This window comes from Ostrinia furnacalis, unplaced genomic scaffold (assembly GCF_004193835.3).
Source record: "Ostrinia furnacalis isolate ACB-3 unplaced genomic scaffold, ASM419383v2 OfSCF2506, whole genome shotgun sequence".
Classification (NCBI taxonomy): domain Eukaryota; kingdom Metazoa; phylum Arthropoda; class Insecta; order Lepidoptera; family Crambidae; genus Ostrinia; species Ostrinia furnacalis.
In genome coordinates, this window is record NW_021132745.1 from 505183 (window position 1) to 525200 (window position 20018).

General features: G+C 36.7%; 1 pseudogene; it reads left to right on the forward strand.

The window, feature by feature from the left end:
* The first annotated feature begins 2609 nt into the window (after window positions 1–2609).
* On the forward strand, window positions 2610–18969 carry LOC114355781 (uncharacterized; annotated as a pseudogene).
* The last annotated feature ends 1049 nt before the right edge of the window (window positions 18970–20018 follow it).

Below are 20018 nucleotides of genomic sequence, written 5' to 3' on the forward strand. Positions count from 1 at the left end.
AGCTGTTTTAAGTCGAGTCAAAGCAATGAAGTGGAGGTAAAAGGTCTATTGAGGTAATTTTCAGACGCGAATATTTACGAAAGAGAACTTTTAGATGTTTATTCGTGTGAATAACAGTGTTTTTGTCCTTAAATCCTTGTGAAAGAAGCTTATATTGTACATAAGTAGTTCGTTATGATTTTTTACTTCTAAACTTAAATCTTAGGACGATCAAAAATGATGATTGAAGTAAGATGATCAAAAACACCTTAGGAGAAGAACCAGAAGATTCAAAGTCCTCTATCAACGTCTTTTCTTAAGTTATTTGTAACTGTAATCACAAATCTGATTTTTTCAGACTCAACATCACTCACATCAATGCGAAGCATTTAATGTAAAGCATAACTTCTTTTTGAACAGGCAAACACAGACCTAAATATATTTTTATCCAGCATGTCCCTGGGAGGCGAGACAGACTTACACCCGTATTCACAAAAATTACTTCTATGAGGTCTCACAGTGCGCGTGGACGCACAGTGACACACAAACTAATCACAGAGTTCTATTCAACGCTGTGTGTTCGATTTGCTGCTTCACTTAAGCAAGTATGACTACTATATGACTCGATTCGATAATTAATTAATTCCGATAAAACTGATTTTTTGATAAATTTATAGCTAGTCGGAATGTGGATCGAAATAATTTTGTAGCGGTAAACGTCATTCTTGATTTTCTTATTAATTTGCAAATAATATTTTTATTGTGAATTTATCAAAGTAATGATCGTTATTCCATTGTGCTAAATAGTACTAGTGGCGCCCTCTTTGTCAATGCTTAGTCTTTGTCAATGTTCTGTTTTTGTTTTGTTTTGTTTTTAATGTTATTTTTTTTTTTTTATTTATAATGTTGGTTGGAGAGGCGCCCGCTGAAACCCAGCTTCAGGGCACGCGTGCATGCACGCGTGGCTCGATTAATGCTGAGCGGGCGCCTTTTTGGCACAAAAATATGCGTGTATAGTTTTAAGTCCCTTTGTTCTGTTTTTTATTTTTTTCCTTTTTTGTGTCAAAAAATCTTAAAAAGAAAAAAAAAAAGTATCGTTACGGGCGTTACGCTAACCACAAATTCCTCAAGGCATTTAACGTGATTGTAAATAGAAAAAGTCTCCCATCCCCCAAAAACCATAACTCAAAAAGATGTACAACCTCGTCACCTTTCATTTCTTAACAATTTGTAAACAGCAAGAGGCCAAAGAGAAAAACGCCATAACTTTAAAATTACAAAAAGTTCCACCAATAACAACTTTCGTCTGGTTTGAATTTTAATATAGTCGTTTCGAAGTTAAGTTACTGATCCCAACTTGCCCGGGAAGTTTGGGCTGCAGTTTTAAAAGTCGCGGTAAATTGCTCGGTGTATTGTGGTTTTTGTGGAAATTTTGACAGCACTGAATAATTTGTTTGCCTTTCAGTCGATATGAAAGTTGAGTTACTCAAAATATGAATAAGAATGGTTTATATGAACCAGACCAGATTTTTACGATGAATGCTTAGCGTATACATTTATTTGCTAAGAAGTATCAATATTTTATTTTTGTCTGTTCATAGACGAAGATCGATTCCAATAAAGCACCAAGTCACCAGCATCACCGATAGAAGAAAGGTAATTTTCAAATTATATGGAATATCAGCATTTTTACTCAAAAAATGTTGAGTACCTTTTAGTTACCAAATTAAGATTTCTGCTGCGAATTCTTTTCGTCCAACCCCTTTATTGGATTATTTCTATCTCTATCACTCACCCCAAATCACAACCAAGTAAGAGAGACAGAAAGCAGAATACCTTAGTCATCCCACAATGCTGTTGCACATTTTTGTTATCATCTTTCGCTACTAGTCTCCTGTATTTTAATTTAAAAATTCATCTCGCTCCATCTCAAAAAACTTCATTAACTCAATCTTCTGAATCCCTAGCTTCTGCCGAAATTCCTACGATTCACACAAAGGGGGGATCAAGAAAAAACGATTTCATAATACCCTGAAAACTCTATTTGGCGAGAGTCATAACTTAAGCTGAGAAATAAGGCAGGCCCAAGACTGGCTGCGAAACAATAATAAAAATAATAAATCCCCTTCAAAACCCTCTGACAGACGCGAAACTATTCGCCGGCGATCCTGGGGCGGCCATCATTTTCGACATTGTGAGACAAATGAAGAAATACAAAAGTACAATCCTGTTCTAGGTTACCCCTATTGGCATAATCTTCTTGTTGTCGCCTCCGTGGTTCTGTGTTAAGAGTGTGAGATTCTTTTACTCAGAGGTTAGATTTCTAGATGGGACAGTACTTTGCCATTAGAAGCTTGAATCGACATTTGCCCGAAAAAGGAATAATGAAAATTGCAACCAAATTGTAATTAAATACATAATAATTGACAACATTGCAAAACTTTGTCTTTTCTTCTTAACTTAGCTTGCCCATCAGAATGACTTATGTATGATGACAATAAGTTGTCTAAATTTTTTTTTTGCCTGTGGTAAATTAGAGAGTTACAGTCGTGCTCTTGCAGATATGACGTGCTCGTACCTTATGGCATTACAAACATAAATAAATACCTATCCCGAAATATCACGAAAACATGGCCACCACTCGCAAATCCCGTCACCAGCAGCATCTCCGCGGCTCTCGGTGTGCGAGTGAATTTTGTTTTACATGCGAAAATGGAAAATTCGCCTTCGACTCGACAGCCGCAATCGACTGCTCAAACGCCATTCTTTGTTGTGACAATTTTCATTTTGGATAAAGAAGAAGAAAGAACCACTCAGATTGACACCATCGAACCAGTTAATCGAAAGCAGCGTCAATTTTGGATCAAATCAAAAATGCTGGTCACTTAAAAATTAGGTATTGATGGTGAAGGCAGGAATAAGTAACTTAGATGGAAAAGTAGTCGCTGGCAAGCGAAAAATTGTGAGTTCGAATTCTTCAAGCTACTTATTTAAAAAAAACAATATTTTTCATTACATTTCATACTTTTCAGGACATTTAAACACGGGGTAGGGCACCAACGAGATGGTCAGACGCAGTTAGGAAGACGGTGGGCGGAAGTATGCATCGCGCCGTCCACACAGTTTATGACGACAGTCTATGGAGAAACATTAGTGGTCGCGATTCTCAACAGTGAGGAACCGAGGAAGAAGAGAATACACGCCCCAAACATAGTTTTCCCTACCATCATTGCTGGCTGGTGCTCAATAGAAGTTCGCGGCAGTATCATCAAACAAACGCTCCATTTTAACCCCTAATATAACTTCAAACTCCTCCTATGTTCTTCTGATTAATTTCGTTGCGTTTCCAATGACAGTTTAACTTTCCCCCGGCACAAACTTGACCTTCATTGGTTGGTTTTTTACAGCGGTCAAGCTGTAGATCCTGGCTACACAGGAGTTGCAGCGGTGGGAACGAGAGGTGGAAATACAGGACTAAAAACCCCTATTTATGAACAAACATTTTAATGCATTTTCATGCACACTCAGAAGCAGCGACTAAATTAAGCACAACCAAATCCAGTCCCAACTAAAACTAAAATTGAAGATTTACGTTACGTTACGTGTATGTTCAAGCACAATCAGTGGCCCGATAAGCTCGTCTCAGCCCGGCTTATGGCTTATATTGTCTGCCCGGCTGAACCGGCTGAAACTGGCTCTGTAATAACGCCACTCACGTTTGTAAATTAGTTGAAAACTTCACAAATACTCGGATTTGAAGCTTGATAACCTGGAGAGGGATTAGCGAACGTTCCAAGTTTTAGCTTTAGTTTTAGTTTCAGTGTTTGCGCAAAGCTAGATTTTATTTAGAGTTAGTGACTGCATTAATTTCAGAGCCGTATTAAGATTGCGGTCTCGAAGTTTTGAGATCTCAGTTTACAATTAGTTGGGTTGAGTTTTTGAAACGTTCTTGAAATATTTAGAAACATTAAGTACTTTTACATCATCAAAATCTAATATTGAATTGTTCATCGATCATAAAATGTTTTATAAACGTACCTACCCATACTGTCAAGGAGTGATCCATAGGAATGTGTACTCCTTTGAGTGAGAGATACTCGGTTCGATTCCTATGCAGGACACACATTGAGGTGAAGAATATACATAATTTTTGTACTTATCCGATTAATCCATATCAAATACCTATAGCTCATAAAACTGGACATTAGGTCTCTAATTGCCACTATTATAACGTACCTACACTAGGGTGTCCCTTATTTTTCAAAGTTTTAAATTTGTAACGCATAGGTCTTAGTTTTGTTTGTTTGCCTCTAAAACACTCGGAAATAAATTTTTACTTTATTTGGAGTACGATAACCCGTGCCGACTTGCATCGGAACATGTTGCGCGGCAGTAGCGGTGCGTATTCGCGGTATTTGTCATTTGTTCTAAATTAATCTCGTGATTAACACCTATTGTTTGACATTTAGAAGATGGCTGTGGAATTAAGAAGCAATAAAAAAAGTATTTTCTTAGTCGGGGACGTAAATTTATCAAATAATAAGCACAAAGTTACCGTTAATCGTCAAGTTTTTGCAGTATTTTTTAACATATTTTGCGAAGTTAATTAAAATGTTATTGAAAGCTCTAATCTCATCATTCGGGAGTGTATTATATTTTGGGAAAAGCTGTAAATCCTACCAGAGCCTAACTGTGTAAAAAAACTTGTCTATCTGCACCATGCTTGGAGGGAGTTGCAAGAAAAATTATTTAAAATATTCAAGATTTATAAGCGCCGCGGTGAGGAGGATTTAAAAACAAATAAAATATTTTAACAAAAACAAATAAAACCAAGGCGTCCAGAGTGTTAAGGTGTAGACAAAAAGTTAGTTAAAAAAGTAGAAAGTGCAAGACAAAGAAAATTAAATAAATTAAAAATAGACCAAATATGTTTCGGAGGTTTATCGTCATATCTCACTACGCAAGATTCTATACAAACGCAAGGACATTACGACCAGCTTACCAGCTCTGAGGAAAGCCTTAAGGAACTCTTGACATCCACTTTCCAAGAGGTATATGAGAGTGTTGACAAATTGATTTCCAAAGCAGCTCTGAGCAAGTTTAGTCAACATCTTTGGTACTTCATATCAGAACAAATTGCCGTTTTATCACTCTTTGATGATGAAGGAAATGAACAAACACCGTCAATATTGTAGTAAAAGTACAAAGAGAGAGTATGTATGATTCTGGGAAGAGATACATTCCATCTGAAGAAGGTATGATTATTTCTATGGTAAATAGGACTTTGTACTAATTTTTTATCCTGTTTTTAATGAATTGATAATAATATTGCCTTATTTATTGTTGCTGGAAAACCATTGAGTGGTTTTGTGTCTGTCAAGAGTAGAAATTAATTTTCTCGATTGAAAATTTATAATAATTTCGCACTGAGACACATTTCTATATGAGATGAAGATGTTGCCTATTTAAAGGCTAAAAAGTGCTTTCTTTAGGGTAGTTAATGATACAGCTGAAAGAGCTATAAAGCTTATGCAAGATTTTCATGGTTTGATCACTGCAAAGGAAGAGCAAAAGCTTTTTCTGCTACGCACAGTGTAGCAAAAATCAGGCCAATATTCAGAAGCATGGAAACCTGTATCCAGAATGTAAAAAAGGGTCCCTCAAAAGTAAAATATATTGTTTGATGTGTAATGTTATCTTCTTTTTATAAATATTTTATAAAAATTAAACATTTTAATTGATTTAGCTACTTAATAAAAGGGGGGTCATTCCATCGTTTCGGGTGTTACGTTCGTACACACATATTCAACAATTTCATGTATTTTGAAATAGTATTTTAATAATGTTAGTGCCTTAATCTGTCCGTTTTTAGTTGTTTTATCTTAATAATACAGTTTGTACAGCTTATAATGTAGAATAACAAAAATATGAGTCGAAAAGTGTGCGTTTCGGGCGTTACGAGATTTTGCCTCTATGTTCTGACTGTTGCTGCATTTACTCGAAATTTAGCGAATTTTCTTAAGAAATCATACCTAAAACTTACAGGACTTCTAAAGTATGACATTTACAAACCATGTAACATACAATCACTGTTAAANAAAACTGGCTCTGTAATAACGCCACTCACGTTTGTAAATTAGTTGAAAACTTCACAAATACTCGGATTTGAAGCTTGATAACCTGGAGAGGGATTAGCGAACGTTCCAAGTTTTAGCTTTAGTTTTAGTTTCAGTGTTTGCGCAAAGCTGGATTTTATTTAGAGTTAGTGACTGCATTAATTTCGGAGCCGTATTAAGATGGCGGTCTCGAAGTGTCGAGATCTCAGTTTACAATAAGTTGGGTTGAGTTTTTGAAACGTTCGTGAAATATTTGTAAACATTTTCTGTGTAAGAAATTATGTGGTACTTTTGCATGTCATTATCAAAATTCTAATATTTTTTGTCGTCTATAAAATAAAATTGTTTTAGAAACTCCCACGTACTATTGACAAAGCCTTAGTGACTCAGAGTAAAGATTTTGACTCCCTTCAGTGAGATGTTTGATTCCTATTCAGGACATACATCGATGAGTAAAATATTACGGGTTGGTACTAATCCGATTGATCCATGTCAAATGCCTATAGCGACTCATAAAACTTGACATTAGGTCTTTAATCGCCACCATTATAACGTACACTACAGAAGAAAACTTTGAAGGCAGTAAACCGTTTAAATTAAAATGCAAAATGTCAGTGCAATAGATTTAAATAACAGTACACCGCTTGTGGCCATTCTAATCTAAAAGTCAGTTGCATACAGAAAATGGACTTACAATTTATTTACAAACCCAACCCAAAACACTATCGCATTCCCAATAAAGAATATGTCTTTAAAATCACTGGAGCCAAGATAAAACTCGAGCGCTTGAGAACGCTCGGATCACCTGGGTGCCTTTGAGAGGCAGACATTCTAATATCGGGACCGGTGGTTAAATACCGCACCGTAGGGCTGGGCAGCGGAAAATGCTTTGATACGGGAGTATTGCTAAACAAGATGCTGTTTTCTTCTTGTCTTATATTCAGAGGAGTGGTCGTTTGATAAGATTTATTTTATAAAGAGGTTTACGACTAAAATCACACAGATTTTCCTAAGGATAAGATCAAATAAAAAAAATTATAGACCTTGAGGTCAGTTGTTTTCTCCTATTTCGACACAAAAATACAGCACACTATCGAGGAGACAAGTGATACTAAAAATTGAATTGGTAAATTATTTTTGAAATCAAACAACTAAACGTAAACCTGGTAACGTATCACATGATGCTAAATCCTCTAAATCTAAAACATACTTAATTGCCTTTATCATTTCCTCTGTGTGGCATGAAGAATCGCATCTTAAAACCAAATCCAAGCAGAACTGGCCACAAAACCGACAAACCTCAGTGAAAAAAAACTCCGAAAAAATAAAACACAATCAAAAATCGAATTAAACTCCACCAAAACTGCATCTCAGCCCTACCCGAGCGGACGCTCCAAAGGGAAAATAGAACTGTTGTTTTCAAAATGTATTAGAACATTTATTCGCGCGAAGCGAGACGCGCCGGTTCGATCCCGTACGATAATATTTTAACTTTATCTCGGATAGTGTAACGAGAATTCCTCTGTACCGGTCTAGAGTAGCGAATTCAGTACACAACGGCAGAGTTTCCAAAGTTTTAAGCCACTGAGTTGGAGTTAAGTGAACTCCGGCAATTTCAATCGGTTCGTGAGCGAATTAAAACAATTGAGTGTTGTAAAAGCGTTGGTTTTAACGAAAAAATAAAATTTAGCGCCGCATATTTGCCCATTGATCGTCGAAACAAGTGTAATCGTATAGAACATTCAAATTTGTAGAGGGCCTACATGTCATTAAAGATTTTTTTTTTAAATTTCAGTGCACACTTGTACACGTTTAGAATTTCATATTTTATTACGTCGTGCACGATTTGAGGTGACGTGTGAGATTTTGAGCGCCCTGAAATTATATGGCTACCACTTGACACTGTGAAAATACTTGTGACCACTTTTAGTCTATTCTCTATTGTAAATCTGTAGGTATAAAAATTTATCAGAAAGTGACAAAAATGACGAAAGAGACAATATACTTTAAATTCACTGACCTTTCAAAGACTACATTTTATTAGTAGCTATTAGTTACAGTCCCTACTCTTATTGATAAAGCTAACTACCCAGTAAAATACTACAACAATCTGCAAATTTTACTCTGTGCAAATTGCATGGACGTCGCAAAAGCGACACTCGGCATGTTTATATCCACAGCGAGTGCAAAAACTGCACCCTCTTTAACATAATAATAGATTTTGGCTCGCGCCGATTTATACCTAACTAGTTCCAGGTTCGTACCTCCAATAAAATAGCAACAAAGCTGGCAGCAGTTGGGATGAAATGGTTTTTATAAGAGAGATGAGAACGCAGTCAGTATTAGAGGTGTGGATGCTTTATACATATTCGCACGTCATTATGGTAGGTACGTACATATGTGCATGATACAAAGTAAGCGTGGTGCTGATGATGTTGGACTAAACAACTGTCTATACCCACTATCTGACTATTCTAACCTGAGTTACTGTTAGCCTAGGCGCAGACCAACGACTTTTAGTTGGCCGATAGTTGGGCCCGATTTTGATTTGTATAAGGAATCGGCCGATAGCAAATCGGTGTAATGTGCGCACTTTCATACATCTCCATACTGATTACTGCTAACAGCCCGACCCAACTATCGGCCAACTAAAAATCGGTGGTCTGCGTCTAGGCTTAATGATAGAGTCTAAGTACATACCTACTGAACCTATGCTCAAATAACAAAATAACACTACCTAGGTACATCTATAATTAATGTTTTACCCTGCGATTCTTACCTTAAAAACCCATAAATCTTGAAAATCAAAACAGCCCGATTCTAACTTCTTGTTGACAGCGTTTGACAGATTTCATTGTCAAATAACATTGTTTTCTTCTACGAATTTAAGGTTTTCATCATAGATTATAGTTCCAAAATACTGAACTGTCCTATCGATGACATTGACAGCGGGGCGCCACCGTCAATACCGAATCGCTGGTTCCGATTTTTGCCATGTTGGAAACCATAAAGTTGAACGATGGTAGCGCCCCCCTGTCATTGAGTTTGGCGGGACAGTTCAGCGTGGGTCATCTATAACTTTACTGTGAAAACTATGAAGGTTTGTTCAGAAAAAGAGCTAAACGTAAAGCTAACTGCTAAAAGTGAAACAAACCCTTTTCCTCAGTAAATCTGTTAACATTCCTTTAAACATTTTAACAAGATCAACTCATTTACGAAACGAACCAAAATCATATTCCAACCTATGGAAAAAGAGTTAAAATTCCAGCGCCGTTTTTGTCCATTCCTGTTTTCTTTTATTCCCAATCTTTTGCCGGGCTATGAAAGGAATGCTAATCTTTTCCCGTCATTATCCTCTGAAATACCGGATTCCTGGGATGACTGCCGTTTTCTAGCAGTGTCTTGCCTCTGATAAAAACTGTGCTAACAATTTCTGGCAGTTTTTTTTGGCGGGTGCTATTTTTAAGGATTTTGGGTGTTTGTTTACCTAAATGGGTGTTAAAGGCTTGGGTGTACTTGGGAACAAATGTCAAGTCACGTAGCTGGTCCATTTTAAAACCTAGTAAGGGACACTTTTGCAGATTTTAGTTTTTTGTCATAAATCATCTTAGAATCAAGGTCGCCACAGGATGTGAAGACAGAAATCGCTCTATTGTGCTTAACACCGGAAAAATGCGTTGCTAAAAACCTAATAAGTCGAATTCAAATTTGCAAAAACGAATAAGTATCAAAACCTAGCAACGTTTATTAATGAGTTACATTATACTCAAGGCTTGACGTTTCAGCTGCTATGCTGCAGCCGTGGTCACGTGGTCTGCTTGTGACCACGGCTGCAGCATCGCAGCCGAAACGTCAAGCCGTGAGTACATAATGTAACGCATTAATAAAAGTCGCGTTAAGACCCGTGTCTTACTACATAAGAGTACCTATTGGCACAAAGTTGGGATTAGTCCCAAAATATCAACCAACATAAACATAAATAAGTTAAATAATACAAAAGCTTATCTTGGTGCATAATTTAACACCCAGAATATTCTTTATCCATTTACGAAGCTCGTTAAAATGGAGGAAATTGTTTTGACGGCTATCCTTAAATCATTAGGGATTATTTGAAGAAGGATATTTTGATAATTTTTTTTATTAAAATGTATTATTCTTTTGTTTTGACAAAACATAATAATAAAAATAAAATATGACATTTTCATAATAAAATGTTAATTTAAACAAGTGTTCAACAAACATCTTTGTGTATTATGATTATATGTATTATGTTTTAAAGTGTCTATTTATTTATTGAACATACTTTTTAAATGCTTGTTTTCCAGTCTCTGCATATACAAATTATACAAAGACGAAACTGAAATATGAAAATCCATAATTGATTATCCAGAGAATTTTCACCGTTTACAGTTTTTGTATTTTATTATGAAAAAGTATTTCAAAAGTACAGCGGGGGCAAGCTATTGACAATTTAAAAATTTCGCAAGCATCGTATCCTCAAAGTCCTCGACTGCCGTCGTAACGCGCGCGACATTTTACGAGCGTCCCAAACGTAGAGTTAATCAAGCGGCCATAACACCGGGACGGCTTTAATTAAGCTTCATTACGGATTTTTATCCACTGTAAAGATTTTACGAGTGTCCCAATGTTTTTGTCAGCGAATTATTTGCATTTGGGAGTTTACTACCTATTTTTCCATAAAAAATATATTATTATTTTATTCAAATACTAGCTTTCCGCCCGCGGCTTTGCGCGCGTGGAATTTTGTCTGTCACAGAAAAACTTTATCGCGCGCGTCGCTGTTTCAAAAACCGGGATAAAAATCTTATGTGCTTTCCCAGGACTCAAACTATGTATCTCTATGCCAAATTTCATCAAAAACGGTTCAGTGGTTTAGGCGTGAAAGCAAAACAGACGGACAGACAGAGTTACTTTCGCATTTATAATATTAGTATAGAAGTATAGATAGTATAGTCGTAGATATTAGTATAGATTGGAGTCAAATCTTGATCGAAATACATTAAAAATAACTTTTTTATTCCACTTCAACTCAAATGAACATTGTTAAAAAAGGATTTTAGTAATAGATAATTTCGAGGTCAAAATTAACGATTACAGCCCAAATATCCTCGTAAGGCACACGCACAGGTCAATTGCATTCCGGAAAACGTTTCCGATTCAAGAGCAGTTCTTTGTTCTTCCTTATCAGTAAGTATTTTCCTTAATCATCAAGGCCCTTAGAAGTGGCAACACTTCCGAGTTGTTAGTTGACGTAGGAGCACAATTTCACTGTTGGAAGAATTTTTGGAATGGACATCATGGTGCAAAATGTATGTAAAATTAATTACTTGTTTTAAAATACTGTTTAATATGTATTTAAATAAAAATACAAAAAAACATAACTAATAGAGCGCCTGCTCTCTTCACTTAGTTCTCGGTTTCTTGTCATTAGGCAAGTTTATTCGTTTGTTTCAGCCAAATGACGTCCACTGCTGGACTAATGCCCGTTTTCACCATCAATCCCTTATTTTTAAGTGACCCCTATGGTAACTTTTAACATGGATATTGTTTACATCGGGGTCACTAAAAATTAGGGATTGATGGTGAAAACGGGCATAAGGCCTGTCCCAAAGGCATTATAAAAGTACGGCACTAAAACTACATTGATTTTGTCCTTTGTACGTTTTTCTCTAAACTTAAGTTCTACAATAAAACTATATTCGATATTTATAAAAGCAAAATGTCACTGACTGACTCACTCATCACGAAATCTCAGAAACTACAAGTGCTAGGAGTCTCAAATTTTGCATCGGCGTTTCTTTTATTTAGACGGGATTTTGCAAAATTCAACCCCTAAGGGGGTAAATCGGGATCCACGCGTACAAAGTCGCGGACAGCCGCTAGTTAATTAGGCTGAGTTTCGCCATCTTACTTTAACTCGGACAAACGTCAAAAATGTGTCAAACTCCATACAAAAATCACCGGTTAACAATAACCGGTTGTTACGGTTAAAATGTAAAAATCTAAGGCTGAGTTGCACCAGCTAACTTTGACCGTAACTATGACGATAACCGGTGCTTTTTGTATGGAGTTTGACAGATTATTGACGTTCGTCAAAGTTAAAGAGATGGTGCAACCCAGCCTAACTATTTAAGTTGTCTGTAGGTTCCTATCTATACATTATACCTATACAAAGTCAAGTCATTATTATTTAGCGCGCGTGTCAATGTGTTTGTTGATCAATTATTATGTGCGCCCGATCAACTTTTATCTTACCGTGGCTACCACGAAGGGACAGCGTTTGATTGACGGTAGTTACTTATTCATTGGCATGCCCTTTCAAAGGGTTGGGTAGTCAAAGATACTACTACGGGAAATCGAATTAAGGAGTTGATATTGCTTTGTATTAAAATTATTTAATAGAATTACCTACATAGTAGTAGAACAATGTAAGGTGAACTGACTCCTAACAAAAGACAATTTTTAGGACTAGCTTTTACTTGCAGCTTCGTCTATTTGAGTTTGTCACAGAAGATATTATACGCGCATATTCACAAACATTACTATGAGGTCTCACAGTGCGCGTGGACGCACAGGGTGACACACGAACTAATCGCAGAGCTCTGTGCGTTCGATTTGCTGCTTCACTTAAGCAAGCATTGTTTGTGAATACGGGCGTTAATCTCTTTCAAAAATAGGATAAAAACTACGTATCCTATGTTTTTCCTTCTGATTCTAACTATTTTTACGCCAATCTTCATCTAAATTATTTCAAAAGTATAAGCTTTAAAAGCTAGCAGACATACAGACAGAGTTACTTTCGTAAATCAAGCTCCAAAATTGCATTATTAAAATATTTTTTTGTGAATTCATTATCTTTTCAGGGAAGTACATACTCCGATTGGGTAACTCCCCGTATGTAATTGTTATCTTATACGTACGTCACAATATATCATTTGCTTCACTTATATCCGGTGACATGACATTGTGGCAATCATATTATGATGCATAAAAAAATTAGAGACACACTTTCGCTAACTCTTTATGCGAAAATCTAGGGACTGGAATTCCCTGTTCACTGATAAGTGTTTTTCCCGAGCACTACGATCATTATAATATGACAAATGTGAACTGAATTAGTATTTACAAAGTCAAAGCTTTTATTTAATACTTAGGCCAATTCCAGGGCGCTTATACACGTCTGAAAAAACCTTGCCCTCACTTCAGGACAACATTTGGGCTGGTGCTGAGGTTAGAATAGAATAGAATATAATTTATGGATCACAGTAAGAACAAATTACAAAACAGTAATAACACAAAAGGAATATAGAAAAATAGTGAGCCACTGCGTCAATAGGCTCCCGCTTAGTATTTATCATGACATGCTCCTAAGGGCATGTCAAGAAACTGGTCTTCCGCGAGAGCCCTGGTTACTGGATAGGTACCCTAGACTGCATCTACTCTTAACATAAGTATCATTGCGGTTAAATATCTGCTTTATCACATAAAAAAAATAAAAACATTGCAAAGAAGTTGTGAAACAAATGAAGAATTCAAACTCTATCTTAATGAAAATTCTGGCTGAGTTGCACCACCAAATTTTAACGGTGACTAACTATACCTATGATGATAACCGGTGCTTTTTGTATGGAGTTTGACAGATTTTTGACGTTTGACAAAGTTAAAGTAAGATGGTGCAACCCACCCTCTGTCTTTCATCTTCAATAATTTAACATAGAAAATTGTAACCTTTGTAAATTGTTACCCTTAGTAGGGGCCACATCCCTTAAATACAAACATCGGCCTATGTTTATGAGCATGCCCTTTCTTTGCTTCGAAGTCGACTTTATACCTACGCCCAAAGGAAACTCAGACTTTATTTATACCTACAAGGATCTTCTTATTTGTTGGCCCATTTGGTTTTCGGGCTATACTACATTCTGTTACTTAGGAGGTCATTTACGACCTCCTGTTGGTAATTTTTTAGCGGCACCATATATTTGAATACTTTTTTTGGGTTGAAGGAAAAATTTTTTTCCGCGGGTTCTAAATTTTATAGTGACTTGTGTTATTGGAACGCAGCTTCTTAGCGGATAAATGATTATAATATACTACTAATATTAACGTCACAGATATAAAAAAACAGTTAGACTGTGAAATCAGTAATTTATAATATTAGTGCTGCTATCGTCATTTTAGCCAAAGGACGTTCACTGCTGAATGTAGGCCTTCCCCTAATGTTAAATAGTATGGTAATAAGTTTTTTAACAAAACTTACAACGTAGGACCAATTGAAACTCTTACATCCATATATTATTATTCTAAGGTCAAGTGCTAATATTGATTACTAGGTGCAAGATACTCAGACACTTGTCAGTTTGTAAAATATTGATATAGATTTTTATGTGCTAGTGAGCAGATAATTCTATCTAGACCCACATATTTTCTAGCCATAAATAAGTCCATACAAAACATACGGGTGGTCTTATTTTAAACGAGAGGTTTCAAGTGGATACGTAGGGGAGACCGAGCGAGGTGAATTGTAACAGAGGAGAGTTGTGACATTTTGGAAACCTATTAACTATCAGCTCGCAAGCGCACGCATTTATTAGCTCGAGACTTGAACTAAAAACGCCCACTGTTACGAGCTTGCTAGTAGTTAATTAAGTTCACAACTCTTCCAATGAAATCGACAATGTCACAAGTATTCTCTGTTACAACCACAGATCACAGAAACTAAAGGGAGATGTGACAAGAGGGCGGGGCCGGTGTCGCAGCAATATGCCCAAAAACAGGACACATTGCTCGTGACAGCAATGATGACAGCAGCGACGTCATAATTTAAACAGTTTACATTGCTAGCGTAGTGCTAAAGATTATTCGAACGTTGAGTACTGATACCGCAATGGATAATAAGTACATATTTTGATTACTTTGTGTGTGCGAATTTCTAATGCGACACTGAGTTTCGAGCTCAGCGCATTAGTTGGCATGGTTACACCTCACCTCGGTCTCCCCTACGTTTTTTTTTCAAAATGATCTGCCTGTGCCGGTTGCAGCCTGAAATTATTATAATGACCGAGGGTGCATGAGGAGGGTGCAAGCGAGGGTTAGGGTCTCGACTTACTTGAGATCGGGTGAGCTTCAGCACGTATCTAGCTATGGGTTTTAGGGATTTATATTGTTACTATAGGGTGCAAATGCCAGGTTAGTATAGTGCATAATTATGCCCGGTGGTACTACTTACGCAAGAAGAAGGGTTCGGACAATCGGAGGTCAGAGAGGTACTCGTAGTAACGTAAGTATAAAATAATTTAAGACTTCAAACTTTCGCGTTCCATCCNTGATTGCAATTAAATATCTGCTTTATCACATAAAAATAATTAAAAACATTGTAAAGAAAGAAGTTGTGAAACAAATGAAGAATTCAAACTCTACCTTAATGAAAATTCTGTCTTTCAATTCAATAATTTAACATAGAAATTGTAACGTTTGTAAATTGTTATCCATAGTAGGGGCCACATCCCTTAAATACAAACATCGGCCTATGTTTATGAGCCTGCCCTTTCTTTGCCTCGAAGTCGACTTTATACCTACGCCCAAAGGAAACTCAGACTTTATTTATACCTACAAGGATCTTCTTATTTGTTGGCCCATTTGGTTTTCGGGCTATACTACATTCTGTTACTTAGGAGGTCATTTGCGACCTCCTGTAGGTAATTTTTTAGCGGCACCATATATTTGAATACTTTTTTTGGGATGAAGGGAAAAAAGGATTTTTTCTGCGGGTTCTACATTTTATAGTGACTTGTGTTATGGAACGCAGCTTCTTAGCGGATAAATGTTTATAATATTATACTAGGTACATACTAGAATTAGCGTCATAGATAATAAAAATTTCAGTTAGACTGTGAAATCAGTCATTTATAATATTAGTGCTGCTATTATCATTTTAGCCAAAGGACGTCCACTGCTAAATGTAGGCCTTCCCCTAATGTTAAAATATAGTATGATAATAAGTTTTATAACAAAACTAACGACGTAGGACCAATTCAAGCTCGTACATCCATATTATTATTCTAAGGTCAAGTGCTAATATTGATTACTAAGTGCAAGATACTCAGTCACTTGTCAGTTTGTAAAATATTGACTAGATTTATGTGCTAGTGAGCAGATAATTCTATCTAGACCCACATATTTTCTGGCCTTAAATAATTCCATACAAAACATACGGGTGGTCTTATTTTAAACGAGAGGTTTCAAGTGGATACGTAGGGGAGACCGAGGTGAATTGTAACAGAAGAGAGTTGTGACATTGTGACATTTCGGAAGCTCGAGACTTGAACTAACACGCGTACTGGCGCGCTCACTAGTAGTTAATAAGTTCCAAAAAATCGGTAATTTCACAACTTTTCTCTGTTACAACCACAGATCACAGATAGGTACCTACTAAAGGGAGATGTGACAAGAGGGCGGGGCCGGTGTCTCAGCAATATGACCAAAAACAGGACACATTGCTCGTGACAGCAATGATGACAGCAGCGACGTCATAATTTAAACAGTTTACATTGCTAGCGTAGTGCTAAAGATTATTCGAACGTTGAGTACTGATACCGCAATGGATAATGAGTACATATTTTGATTACTTTGTGTGTGCGAATTTCTAATGCGACACTGAGTTTCGAGCTCAGCGCATTAGTTGGCATGGTTACACCTCACCTCGGTCTCCCCTACGTTTTTTTTTTCAAAATGATCTGCCTGTGAGTAAGGTCTATGTTCAGATATGAGGGGTTGCAGCCTGAAATTATTATAATGACCGAGGGTGCATGAGGAGGGTGCAAGCGAGGGTTAGGGTCTCGACTTACTTGAGATCGGGTGAGCTTCAGCACGTATCTAGCGCGGGGTTTTAGGGATCTATTTTTACTATAGGGTGCAAATACCAGGTTAGTATAATGTAGTGAGTTCATGCGATGTATGGCCCGGTGGTTCGCATAGGTACTACCTACGCAAGAAGAAGGGTTCAGCCAATCTGAGGTCGGAGAGGTACTCGTAGTAACGTAAGTATAAAATGATTTTAAACTTTCGCGTTCCATTTCAACTAAAATAGTAAGACACGGGTCTTAACGCGACGTTTATTTGCGACGTTAAATTAAACGTCAAGCCGTGAGTACATAATGTAACTCATTAATAAACGTCGCGTTAAGACCCGTGTCTTAGTATTTTAGTATAAAATAATTATTGTAAGGATTAAATTAAAAAGTATGTTAGTAGTATGAAGAAACGATGTGAATATTCTGCCCTGACTTTTCTTTTATCTCAAGGGCGACAAGATAACCAGTTTTAAATAAATGAACATTTAAATTAAGAATAATAAAAGGCTGCAAATATGGTCTCAGTCTCAGTTAACAACACAAGGATAGCTTAAAATTGTATAATCAGGACTATTCGCATCAGTCCTGGATCTGTCAATAGGCCGTATAGGCCGCGGCCTAGGAGCGGCAGCGTCCTAGGGGCGGCAGATTTCAGATGACGCTTACTCGATTTCAGAAGATAAAAGTTAAATAAAGATCCAACCCCACCCTAGCCTACGGGCGGCAAAACTGTAAATCCGCCACTGATTCGCATCGCTCGTTCCCACCACTGTAACTCTTGTGTATCCAGGATCTACAGCTTGGCCGCCAATAAAAACCCAACATAAATGAAAATCAAATCTACCAGCAGAATGTTAACTGTCATTCACCCGAACCAAAATTAATCCTCGACTATCTTTCGAATAGGTACCGACTTTCCTCCAATAGGTAGATGACTTTACGGATGATTAAAATTTATAAAAGCCGTGGATTTAAAGTGAATCACAAAGTTCAACATATCAACGCGTGATTTACCTCAGCCACCGCTGCAAAAATGGCGGATGTATTGGCCGTGAATACGCCCGATAGTGGGTCGTTGATTCGCCTGTATCTTACCCTTATCAGTATTTAAATTAAATAGATACGCTGAATTTCTAGACTGTTTAGTACGTTGACCTTACGGGAAATGTTAGCAAACCATTGTAGCTGGTAGCCGTTGTTTTTTCTACGAGGATCTGGAACCTTCAGTATGTTTTCTTATTTACTGTTTGACTTGATTACACTACATTTTACTTGTATGGAGACTGATCGTATGATAGAGCTGGTGCAGCTAAGACATGGCTTACCGTTTTAACTGACTACAAAAATGGAGGTAATGTTCGGACGCGTCATCGAAAATTGGAACTGCAGAATGGACTATGTTAACCGGAGTTAACGCCAACATTTTAATGAAATTATCATTAAAAATCAAATTTCAAGTAAGTTTTTTTTTGTATTGTAATAAAAATTACCCAATAAATTGGTTTGTATTACATTTCTTTAGATTTAAAAAAAGTACCGTCAAATGAATCACCCATTAGTTTCTGAGATTTCGTGATTAATCAGTGATTGGTATTTCGCTTTAATATACAGGGTAGAATTTTGTAATGCCCCTTGAAGGGAAATTACTGTTAAGCCTAGGCGCAGACCATCGATTTTTCGTCGGCCGATGGTTTACTCGGGCAGTTGATCAGTATGGGCATGTATGGAAGTGCGCACATTACACCGATTTGATTCGCCCGATTCTTCATACAATTCAAAATCGGGCACAACTATAGGCCAACTAAAAATCGGTGGTCTGTGCCTAGTCTAATAGTTACTGTAGATATACAATTTTACACAAAGAAAACATTCCTTAATTTTTTAAAAGGAATGTTTTCTTTATTTTTTAAAAGGAATGTTTTCTTTGAGTATTGTTTTCTTATTAAACAATGATTCAAATTCTAGATGTCAAGAAGTCGGACAACAGGGCGGGAGCGTTGTAAAACTTGTGAACCCACACGATAGAATTTTACATCGGCAAATTTCTCCCAAGTAACACAANGTTATTTTAACAAAATTAGCCATTTTCGGAGTTGGTGTCGGTGTCCTACCTTTTGGTGATTCGTTTTGGAGTTGGTTTTAATTTTTAGTGAAATTAATCTATTTCATGCCTTTAGTAGACTATAGGTACCCAGTAGACCTTGTTGTTGCCACTGAAGGTGCATAGGTTCTCAGTACATTGATACCATATTTTTCATGTTAAGTGCAAATAAGCAGTGGACGTCTTTCGGCTGAAACGAACGAACGAACGAAGTGCAAATAAACTTCCCTAAATTACCAAACCATGAAACGTACCTATATTATCAAAAAGTTTCGCAGATAAAAACTGAAATCCTCTTATAAGTTGATGAATTTTAGGAGCATGTCATGAAACCAAAATTATTAGCATACAAGAGCTTGTTTAAAAAAAAATTCCGTTTGTAGATCGTAATAATTTCGAAGAATAGGGATGTTTCGTGGATAAAGGAAGAAAGTAGCAAGAGTTTGAATAAGACCGTCGGTGAACTTACCAAAAAAAAACTCTAAATGTATTTTTCACTTTTTTAAATTTATGAAAATTTAAAGAGATGAAGCGCACCAAAGTTCAGAAGATGAGGCACATGACGTCAAGGCATGCTTAAAAATGTGGCGATTTGTGTCGTCACGCGGAATTTCATCGCATCATTATCTTCGTAATTACTTGTTTAATTGAAAAATAAAAATATCCTGTGTCCAATATTTTTTGATAATGTAAAATTGACGGACCAAAAGTCTTTTTTAAAGAAACTAGCCTATTCCTATGGCCACATTCCAGCTCCATCATCAGACCCTGCAGTTTCCCTTAGAGAATTGAAGACTCATGATTTTCAAAGTAGCGTACCTAATTCAGCTTGCAAGATTCCACCCGAACAAACATTTATGTAATTACCTACATACATCATAAATTGCAAGCTAAATAAAAGCTTGTAATAAAGTCGGGTTTGTTCAAATTTCGAGAACGACTGAACCGACA